General features: G+C 43.4%; 2 long non-coding RNA genes across 2 annotated transcripts; one reads left to right on the plus strand and one right to left on the minus strand.

Moving 5' to 3' along the window:
- Positions 1-1,078: 1,078 nt before the first annotated feature.
- Positions 1,079-3,635, minus strand: LOC134448666 (uncharacterized). The gene is made up of 4 exons (XR_010034818.1): positions 3,452-3,635; positions 2,839-2,930; positions 1,305-1,455; positions 1,079-1,153 (listed from the first exon to the last, which is right to left on the minus strand). It is a non-coding gene; the product is annotated as an uncharacterized LOC134448666 (long non-coding RNA).
- Positions 3,636-8,031: 4,396 nt separating this feature from the next.
- Positions 8,032-11,343, plus strand: LOC134448667 (uncharacterized). Its single transcript, XR_010034819.1, has 6 exons — positions 8,032-8,178; positions 9,380-9,449; positions 9,709-9,801; positions 10,246-10,330; positions 10,849-10,915; positions 11,021-11,343. It is a non-coding gene; the product is annotated as an uncharacterized LOC134448667 (long non-coding RNA).
- Positions 11,344-11,642: the final 299 nt, after the last annotated feature.

Below are 11,642 nucleotides of genomic sequence, written 5' to 3' on the forward strand. Positions count from 1 at the left end.
GGGAAAGCTTAGTTCCCTTACTTCAGGAGTGGGAAACCTTTTTCATTCCTCCAAGGGCCGTATTATGAACACAAACAAGGATTTTTGGCCACACCAGTTACGTTCTGCACTAAAGTGCTTATCTGCGAACCGCCCATGTTCATACCGGGCACTGAACTTTTTCTGCACCTGACTGTTACCCAGATGAACCGGTTGTTGTGGAGAAAAAACAAGTATTTTGTAGTTCGCATTGTGAACCAGCTTTCCGGTTCACGAACGCCAAGATCTGTGGCGTGAACACGATGGCTGGTTCGCGATTAGGTGCCGGAACGGGCACTGACACGGCTCTCAGTCGGACCTGAATGCACCAAGAGAACACCTGATCACAACACCGTTTAAACCCTCCCCCACCTTAGTTGTCTTGAGGGAAAAAAATGCCTCTATGCAGTGACAATACATACAAAATTTCAGATGAGAAAACTCAAGACAAACGGATACACAGCAATAACAATAAAAAAAATCTCCTTGGCCGTCGTCATTATTGTCTGGTGTCGTTAACAAATTTTTTAAAATTTTAAAAGCAGACTTACTGTTCGCATCTTTACCCAGAGTTTCTGTGAATTCCAGATCCCCCATCCAGGCCCACAGTGCAGTGCTGTATTCTAGATGTTAATGCTCTTCTCTTGGGTGAGAGTGCCTGTCTTCTTCTTAAAGGCCTGCTGCAGGACCAAGAACAGAAGCATTGCTTGCTGCATTAGCTTGCTGGCTTGTGTCAAAGCATACTGTATGTGCCAAAGCATGTGTGCTTGACGTGTCTCACAACAGAGGCACCATGGCAGCTAAAGTTTCTAAGGGCAACTAACTTACTGTACCTCTGCCACCTTCCCCACTGCGCCATGGCTGTTTTCAGCAATGTTCTCCAATTCTGTGGGGAGAGCGAAAAATACCAAATTGAAACATGCTGCATGACTTTGTACATAGACAGAGAAACACATGCAGCTCGAAATGGACATCACAAATCTGCTATGTTTTCTGCTAAATTCTCTGAGGAGCTGATCCACTTGTCTCGACTACTCACTCTTATCAGCTGATTAAGGGCTGATTGGATACATTTTGTGGCAGTTTTTTTTAACCTTCTGAACTCAGGATGAGCATCTTCTTCAATCTTCTTTTGCTTTGAAAGAAGCATGTAAATAACATCCATTATTAATATTACACTTACATCAGCATCATAGTAGAGTAACTTTATTGAAATGAATTAAGCCATCAAGGTTTGTTTTTATTATGAATATAAACAAGTATACTCTGCCTGCCCAGTTGCTCACCAGTGCAGCTTCAGAGGACTGTGGTGGCATCTGCAGGATCTTCTCCATGTTGCTCCGCCTGAAGACATCGGCAATGCTGCGCTGCGACTCGATGGTGTTCTCCACCTGCATGGAGCCAAACAGGTTACTGCGCATAGCGCTTGGTCTCCACCTGCACAAAACAACAACACAAAAACACATAAAATGGCTAAATAGCAACCGCAAACAAAAGTGGGAAAGTAATGGTGAAAGAGATTTCAGTAAGACAAGAGTCAGCACATTGCAACTTGTGTTATGCTGACTCTGCACAAATGCTCTAGATTAATAATATGTTTTGTGGGACGGCTATACAGTTTGACACAAACAGAAAGTGACAAGGGGGCCCTACCGTGGCTTAGTGGTTGTCTACTATGCGGCTGACCCGGGTTCGAGTTCCTTTGCCGACCCTTCTCCATCTCTCTCCCAACTCGCTTCCTGTCATTACTACACTGTCCTATCAAAATAAAGGCAAAAGCCCCCCCAAAATATTTTAAAAAAGAAAGTGATAAGGGCAAACTAATATCTTGCTACAGATGCGTGGTGTCTCTTCTGGTGCATCTTCATCAGTTTATCCAAGCTTCTGAAGGATGACTTGTCTTCAGTTGCCCCTGCCCTTATTCTGCTGCAAACCTATCCTACTCAGACTTGGGTATGATGCAGATGGGTCTATGACATTTTAATTTGCTTACCGGTATGTAAGGTTGTACAACCATAGCTAATGCTCATAAACTAATTAGTAATTGGCAATTAATGTACAGGTAATGCATGCACTTCTTAGATAATCCAGTAAAAACAAAAATCATTTAATTCATAAAGGTGGCAATAGCTGTAGTTGCTAGTTGTAGTTGCTAGTTGTAGTTGCTAGTCTGCTACTACTACAAATTTGTCATTGACCTAGATATACAAAGGGGTTGTGATCGTCAGAAAATCTGAGATTCTCTCGAGTAAGGCTTCTCACCCCACTTGCTCAATGTGCCTGAAATAATAATTGTAAGTTTGTTCTGGATAAGCTAAGGGTGGTTAACTCTGAGTCTAATCAAAGTCTCTCTCTCTTAATGCATTTCAGTCTAAAGCACCTGCAAAAAACACCCGCTGAATGCCTAAGCCCCACACCTGCTGCAGTAAGAGGCTACGACCTAAAGATCTCAGCTATTTAAAAGCTAGGGCCCTCATCTTGCATTAGAATGTGTGCATTGTCAGCTCTAACATATCCACATTTTTAATTTAAAAAAAGCTCAAATCTCAAGAGCCTGAATAATTTGTATATGTCGCTCTAGGCACCAAAGCTCAAACAACGTATACGCAGCATCATCCTAAAATGGGTTAAATATGGTCTCTGGTCTAACAGTGTATGCCATTTGCCATTGGTGATAAGTCTTTGTGATGCCTCCCTAACATTCAAGACAGAAGTGACAAAATGTGTGCCTTAATTTCTCAGACACGGAAATAAATACTTCGGAGCAGGCCCTGCAATGGCCAAACGGTAGGGCACTTGTCACTTGCACTTGTCACTTACCATGCGGATGACCCGGGTTTCGATTCCCGGCCAGGGTCCTTTGCCGCCCCTTCCCAGTCTCTCTCCCCACTCGCTTCCTGTCATCACCTTCACTGTCCGGTCATAAATAAAGTAAAAAAACACAAAACAAAAAAGACAAATAAATAAAGTCCACCAGCAGTAATTGAAACTTCAAAAAGAAGTTCAGTGACATACAATTACAATCTTTTGCCTAAAATCACCTGGATGAATGACAAACTTCAATGAAAATCCAGTAATGAGATGCAGATTATGAAAGTCCATTGGGAAACTCCAACTCCCATTGTCATTGTGACACAGCACTGCACACAACAAAATTGCATTTATGTCTCACCCGTGCAAGGGGGTAGCCCTCAATGGCGCCCCTAGGGAGCAGTGCGGCAGGACGGTACCATTATCAGGGTACCTCAGTCATGGAGGAGGATGGGGGAGAGCACTGGTTGGTTACTCCCCTCACCAACATGGTGGGTCGGGAGTCGAACCAGCAACCTTTGGGCTACAAGTCTGCTACCCTAACCGCTTACCCATGACTGCCCATAGTATGATTATGGTCAAATGTACACGACTAGTCAGAGAAGCTAATTAAGTAGCCTACCTTTGCTGTGAATAGTGTAAAGCTTGATAGCAGTGACTTTGTTGACAGTGGAGATGGGCTCTGCACCAAGCCATACAGTACCCAGGGGGGTCACTCCTGTCACAGTGTACCCAGAGAGGAGGCAGTGGGACACCTGTCAACGTAAGCACGTTCTGGAACCAGGTCATTGCGTACCACGACAACAACTGTCTGTGGTAAGCACATGGGAAAATAAGAGCATGGTGATGGTAAATGCACAAGCCAATACAGAAGAAATTGAGACTATGGCCATAACAGTGATTATTATGGCCATCTAAGTTCTTTTAACAGAATGTAATGTTTTAAACATGACAAAGCCATACACCTTTTTAAGGTGCGTTTTAGGTTAACTTTGTGAATATAGTATTTATGTGTAATGCTATTCTACTGTAGTCCCAAATGTTACCTTGCTGTCTTCATTGGCAGTGGTTGAGGAGTGGACCGATGTTCTTCTCCGGGCTTAAGTAAGGTGATGCAGACTATCAAATAAAATAATGTGAAAATGCGCCTCATGAATTCGTATACCTGGGCTACATTTCCCAATAGCATTTGCCAATAGCCACCTAAACTCAAATACATGCCTGGTCTCTTTCGTGACTCAGACAAATACAATTCCGTGCTATTATTTGGTAGTCTATATTACGCTATGCAATTGTAATTTATCTTCATTTCACACGTTTAGTTATACTAGGCAGGCATAGAGTTCAATAATTAGATAACATTTAGACAGGTTAGTGTCGTGTAGCTACAAATTTTAGCAATGCAGATTCTCACGAGATTTTTTGTACATGAAGCTATCAAAGTTCACAAGCCATTGTTTAGAAGACAAACTATTTAGGAAAAATAAGCCGCTATACGTCAATGCTCATGATCGTACACCTTAAATATAAATAATAATATGATAAACGTACGATAAATACATTGCAATTCGGATGACAGCACATTTACGTCGTACTCACCCGCCATGTTGTCTTTAAATGTACACCATATCCGGGCGAATAGCCAATAAGCATCGGCGTACGTGTCTGATATACATTTGGGGTTATTGCCCATAGTTTGGGACTGCATCTTAACTCGCTAAAGCCACTGGCTTAGCCTACAAGTCAGTGGCTAAAGCGAATGTTTCATATCACTCCGCAGGGGGTCCGGTCTTTTGTCACTCTAATCAGCTGCTGTGATAGACAACACATGTTGTCCTGGCTAGCCTACCTAGCTGTTGCCTAGCGGTGCATGTTCCACAACGGCACTGTTTTGTTTTGCGCAGCAACAATCTTAACATTAAATAGGTCTAAAGAAATGTCCCCGCATGTGTGAATCATTTAAGTATATCCATATAATAAGCGGGTTAACTTTCGGCGAGTCGGTCGCTTTGTGGAATAGCAGCACTTCAGAGAGAACAAGACCCCTCCGCTCCGCGTCGGGGTCTAAAGATTCTCTCTGTCGTGCTGCTATTCCACGGTAGCGACCTTCTCGCCGAACGTTAACCCTTACATACTAGCCTACAACGTGACCGAGTAGGTGCGCAACTCTGCAGTGACATTTAGGCTTTTCTAATATCAAGCCGGCCGGCATTTGTGGCGCGCGCGTGTGTTGCCCCTAGATGGATAGTCATGCGATGCAAATTCAGTAACTTGCAGGCAGGTAGAAAGCGAGAAATGGCAAGTTATGGGAATGAGGAAATGTGTTATGTCTTCTCTAGCCTAGGCCTATGTGAACAACCATCCACACGACATCGATATGTTTTTGAGAATTCCAAAAACTCAAAAAAAAATGTTTGGGTCGCACAAAAAAATGATAGGCCTAACATTGATTCACCAATACAATGATTAATCCTTTCTCTTCTTACCACACCTTACCATGCACACCAGCGCCGGTGTCCTGTCTATATGAGCGACCCGTCGAGATGTGATTCTCTTCGCTACTGAGCATGCGCACGCATGCGCACACCCTCGCGGTGGTTTTCGCGGGTGATTGCCCATCGAATTGTGAGACCGCAAATTACGATAGGATCCCCTGAGACAGTCAACTTCAGTGACTCCAACTGTAGCCCATGTCCTCCTGAGGTTACCACCAGTCATCATAGTCTAGTTAGCATAGCTTGTCCACCGACTGTCATGGACTGAAAGTTACGATATAGTCTATCCCCTGGGGGGGAAACGGGAAATAGCGTGGATCATCCAGCAGATCATTGGAAAATCTGCGAAATAGCGTGGCCTCGAACATTTGCTACTTTGTTGCCTAACCGTAATCGCTCACACACTCAGCCTCGAACATTGTAACATCGATCAGAAAAGACTATTTATGTAGAGGAGGCGTTCTCATTGCAAAATGGAAAAAATCGCCACCTCTGATTCAGCTGTCAAAATGCTCCCTCCACCCTTCACTCAAGAATTTGAATCGACTGCATTGTAAAATGCCTGAACATGGTAATAAGAAATGCACTGGTGGGGATGTTATGAAAATATGATTCCGGTCATTAAAAGACAGACATCTACCAAAACAAAGCCACAATACGCTATCTGGGGATATTTAAAGCGCGCTTGTTTATCCCCATATGATTTCATGTGGCAATTTGCCTTGCGAGCCCACGTCGCATTGAAACCAAACCAACAGCAAATGACTACATTAAACACGTAGCCAGGCCCTGATCTCAAACACTTTCTCCAGTATTTGCGCAAACTCAACTCAGTCTCTTTCATATGGCACGTTTCTTAACTTGCTCAAAGCAGCCGCACGTTCTTATTAAACTCCGTGAACGATTGCACACCCCTGTCCGTGAAATAAACAAAGTAATGGTTATTAAAACAGTCCTACGTGGACCGATTGAAACGCCTTCCGCGGAAAATCAAGGTCGCTCATTTAGATGAGGCATCGCAAATCGATAGAACACCACTATCGAATAGGGCGACCGGTCGCTCATCTCGACGAGGCAACACATCTCGACAGAACACCGGTTTTTATCTATTACGGACACATGCAGCACAGGCTTGCACTTGCCTGAAACATAAAGCCACCTCACTGCACTACGAGTTTGAAAATTATTATTGATAAAAGAGCAGATTCATTGACAGTAGGCCCATTTTGAATATTAATTATATACAGCACGCCGGGGAAAATGTCTTATCAATGAACGAAATTATAGGCGAAAAAAATGATTGCGAGGATACCAGCCAGTCAGTTTGCAAGCTCGTGGCTCGCCTGAATCACGTGACTTCGTGCGGAGATCAGTCACTCACTCACAACTCTAGAACTATTCTTTACGTGCGCTCAGTCAGCACCGCGGCCAGCATATTCTGCGACTTTGCGCAAACAGCTAGTTCTATTCATGCAACTATTGCGCTGTTTTTTACAGTGATAGGCTACAGAGTGATGCAACGACAGCAAGCATTTTCAATTTCACTACTTTGACAGGCGAACGTATAATATTTTATTTCAAATTGATTTATTTCAATTTTAGTGATGTTTAGTTGAACAAAAGTGAGGGGGGTGCAACGTACTCATCCCCCCCGTCGGATACCCTGCCGTGTCCCTGTCTCGTGCGAATGGGACGCATCCCCTCCTTTCTTGACTAATTTGGTGGTGCTATGGCACCTCTTCAAATCGTCAAATTGTTTGTCGGCTACTGTTTTTCGACGTGGAAAGCGGTTGCATTTAACTGAAATGTTCTTGGCGTCCTTGTTTTCAATGAAATCAAAGTAGTGGGCATATACCCATCTTGAAAACGAGCAAGCTGGACCTTCTAGATCGGTCATCCTTTGTCAGCCTGCCATTTCGAGAGACGAAGCGTGAAAGAGGAAGCAATGTTCTGCGTGGAACTTTAAAATCTCTGCGCGGACGTAGGCTATCAGATGCAATAGCTGATCTCGCGGTGATCCGCGAACATTGTATAAAGAAAACAAATAGGCCTACCCACACACAATTTAGGTGACAAAAAATGCGTTGTAATGTGCAAGTTACTTGCATTGTAACGAGGACATATTACAGATTTTTCCCCCTGTAATCCGTTACATTACTGCGTTACTCAAAAAGGTAATGCATTACAGTAATTAGTTACTTTTGTAACGCCCCACTAAACATTGGACGTCGTATAGACGTTGAAATTAGGTCTAAATTGCGTCCGTCGGTCCATGACCAGTTTTGGACCTTAGAATGACGTACAAACTAGGTCCTTTATTTGGACGTCTAATAATGACCCTATTTGTACGTCATTATGAAGTTCAAAATTCGGACGTCAGTCTAGGTCACTTTTTTGGACGTCAAAAACAGGTGAGGGAAATCGACATGATTGTTATTGTTGCTGTTGCTTTTTTTTGTGCTTTGTTTTTAAATAGGCCATAGTGGTTTTCCTAGTAGGCTATTTTTTCTGTTCACATCGGGTGGGGAAAGAGAGATACTCTCCAACGTGCAATGCACCGTGGGACACACTACCTAAACAGATGTGTCAAAAAAAAAAAAATAACACATTGGGATGTGTAGACAGCATTGACAGATTATGTGTCATTTTTGTGTAAGATTTCACAGAATGTGTGAAACCTGAAGTTAAGAGGGTCAATTCTGGGTCGTGCTAATACTACAAGTGAGAAACTAACGGCCGTTTGGCTGTCCAATCGCGTGACTGTGGACATTTGAAAGCAGACTTCCGCCCGCCTTTTCTACCGTTGGAAATGCAAGATGCGGCGACTTGACTTCAGACACCGAGAGAGGCTGGCGTAAGTAATTCGCTTTATTGGTATAATTTCGTAACAATTACGTGTGTTACCGTTAATGTATGGTTAAAATCAAACCCTGCTTCACAAGTTTTGCTGTACGAACATTGGAACAGCCTCAGTGATTCTGTGAACATTAAGCTAGCCTACAATCAGATGTAGCTAGTTATTGATACTCAGTTAGCTATTGATCTTTAATGCTTGCACTATAAATTATATTTATTTTCTTTTAATTCACATGTGGACTAACTTAATGGTTAAAACGTGTTGTGTTGGGAAAATTAAAGGTTTGAAATGTGATATTGGATGGTTTGCTAACATTGGTTGCTAATAGGGTAACTGAATTAGCTGGTGTGGAAGAAATCAGGCGGCACTTAACTGATGTGAAGTTTGAAAGCTATTTTCTGAGCATGAAAGAAAGTCTGACAGGATTTATGTAAGGATACTGAAACACCACGGATGGATTGACGTAGAGCTAGTACTGGTAGTGGGGCAAAAGTGGATGCTGCTAGTAACAGCAGGTATCGGAGGGGGCAAGACAAGGGCTAGCTAGCATAGAGGCGATTTTAAACTTCAGCGCTTCAAACGTAAGCAGTTCTGCGTCAACTCATGTAAATCAGACCATCCGCCACCACCCTCGTACATGATAAAGAATAGCACCAGTAAAAGCAAGCATCCCACTGTTTTGTGTTGGCTCGATGAAAGGTGATACAAGCGAATTTCCGAATCACATTATGTCGGCTTGGTTGTAGTTGTTGTGGCCAGTCAATATACAAGCTTTGAACCGTAGTTCCATGTAAGTGTCGTGGTTTTCACCGTTTCAGTATGTAGTTGAATATGGTAGATCTGGGCAACTGGTCAACGCTGTCGTGTTTTGTCTCGGTAGACCTCGTATGACGGTGTGTTGGGAAAATACCGGCAGTTGTTTCAGATGGAGGGTGCGACGTGCCAGATGTACGCTGTTCGAGGGATAAAACGGCCACGCACGAGATTTTGTAGGCAATGGTAATTGGTGACGATACCATGACATTTGAAAAGAAGATTCAAAGTTTGAGTTTTAGGTGGCAGAGTAGAACAGCTGCGTGTGAAGTGTGGCGACTACCAAGGTATCAACACCAGTTATGGCTACAGGATTTTTAAAGTACCTTCAATGCACTGGGCACTAACGTGCTCTCCCCCCCTCTCTCTCTTCTCTCTTAATCAGGGCCCAGGTCTTGTGGCCACATCTGTCCAAGCTCCTACTCTGATTGAACAGTTGGATGATCAGACTGATGGTAAGTGTGTGTGTGTGTGTGTGTGTTTCCATGTGTATCATATTGTCTATGTGATCATGTGTCTAATTGCCATCCACTTACAGGCCCTCTGCCTCCTTTCATTTGTTTTTTTTAGGTTTTTTTTTTTCAGATTTTTTTTCTTATTGTTGTATTGTATGCAATTGTGATAAATATGTTACTGTGATATTGTTATAACACAGAGAGTTTGGTAAATGTGACATTTAAGTACTGCTGTACAATTTTCTGCTCTCATTTTCAGATGAAAAGTGCTACACAGTTCTCACACATATTCTGACTCCGAAGCCGCTGCAGTGTAAAATCTGAGATGTCTTTTCTGGTTGATTTTGTGCAGGTATTTTTCAAAGGATAGTTACTTTTAAAACGTCTTTTAATCTTTAAAAACACTTTCATGCAGAGCCTCTGTTAGGACCTCATTGCGATACAGAGTTATGACCTTGTCACCAAAATGTCAATGACCATATTTTAACCTGCTATTTAAGGCTGTCATAGCCATATTCTTATAACAATGCAGTTAAGTTCAAGAGAACTATAGTTTGGTGATATGGATCCCAAACGGAAGGGAACAGCAGCGGTTTGTAGTTGTAGAGAACTAATTAGCGCCAAGTTTTGTTAACCTGTTGTTTCTTGTTTACCTGTCACAGTAGCCCATAGCACTTTTGTCATAGAGAGCAACTTGGTCAGTAAATATGTGCCTGCTGTACAAAGTAGCAGTATTTGGATGAGTTACAGCTAACACGGACGGCAAACTTGAGACTGTATATTGTGTGGTTGACAGATTTCTGACAGCGATGGTGAGGGAAGCAGTGTACCGAACTCTCAGATGACTCGGACCAGGTGACCAAACCCATGCAAAGCACAATGTGAGTGTACACACACACACACACACACACACACACACACACACACACACACACACACAGACCATGAGTCAACATAGTAGCCCCTACAACAGGCATCACCAACGTTGTGCCCGCGGGCGCCAGGTAGCCCTCCAGGACCTTATGATGTGCCCACCAAGGATGTTAGTAAACAGCGATGACTACAAGAATTTGGTCACAGTTAATGTTTTTCTTAATTTAAATATGAGATTATTTCTTTATAACCTATAGCAAGTGATCTTTCAATCATAGCGTGATTTGGGAATAAGGTCAAGACATTGGTAGAGGACTTTGAACAAACAAGTAGCTCTTGGGTAGCCCTCAGTAGCCCTCGGGTAGCCCTTGGTAGCCCTCGAGTAGCCCTCAGACCCAGAAAGGTTGGGGACCCCTGCCATACAATATTTTTCCAATTTATTGCTGTATGCTTACCATATCCATCATGTTGATGTGTGTTAATGCATCCTTGTGTGTGTATGTGTTGGTGTTAGGACTGTGCTGAGGACTGTGCTGAGGCCCCCCTCCCCCTCCACCACTCAAGGCACGGCGGCGGCCCAACCGCAAACTAACGTGAGTACACGACAACACACACACTTGTGTGCATGCCACGCACTGACACTTTCTCTACAGTGACTTTTCAACTTTCCTTACATTGTGTGTGTGTGTGTGTGACAGGGAGATTAACATGAGGCTGGATGCGCTTGGCTCCCTGCTGCGTCCATCACCAGAGGGGCCGGGGTTGCTCCGGCAGCTAGCCAATTAAAGGAGGAGGATGAAGGAGAGGAGTCTGACGATGCAGACATCGCCATTGTATGCAGTCCACGCCCTCGCAGGAAAACCAGCCAATGAAAACGCTTGCAGCAGCATCAGCAGAACACACCGGCACGACTGGTAAACTTAAAGATACGCCACAGACCAGACATACACCAAATACAACTAGCACAGGTACACACACACACACACACACACAGCAGTACATCTGTTTTGTATAGCGCTTTGCCTAGTCAAAGACTTTTTACAGGAAGTATTATAATTCTGTTTTATAGTTGGGGAAGCCATGGAAAGTAGATAACCCTATACTGTAAGGCTGTGTTCAAAAAATCGATCCACGATCCAATATCGATTCACGTCCGAAAAATCCGATATCGATCCAAAACTTTGTGGATCGATCTTTTTTTGCGGAGGCCCATCCCTATATTCTCAACCGCGTCGGAAGCTCTCTTCAACATAGCACTCATGCACAAATACACGGGGGCTTTTCCTGACAGTAGTGGCAGTTTTTACTTTCGACTATTCA

Source organism: Engraulis encrasicolus, chromosome 5 (assembly GCF_034702125.1).
Source record: "Engraulis encrasicolus isolate BLACKSEA-1 chromosome 5, IST_EnEncr_1.0, whole genome shotgun sequence".
In the NCBI taxonomy this organism is placed as follows: Eukaryota; Metazoa; Chordata; class Actinopteri; order Clupeiformes; family Engraulidae; genus Engraulis; species Engraulis encrasicolus.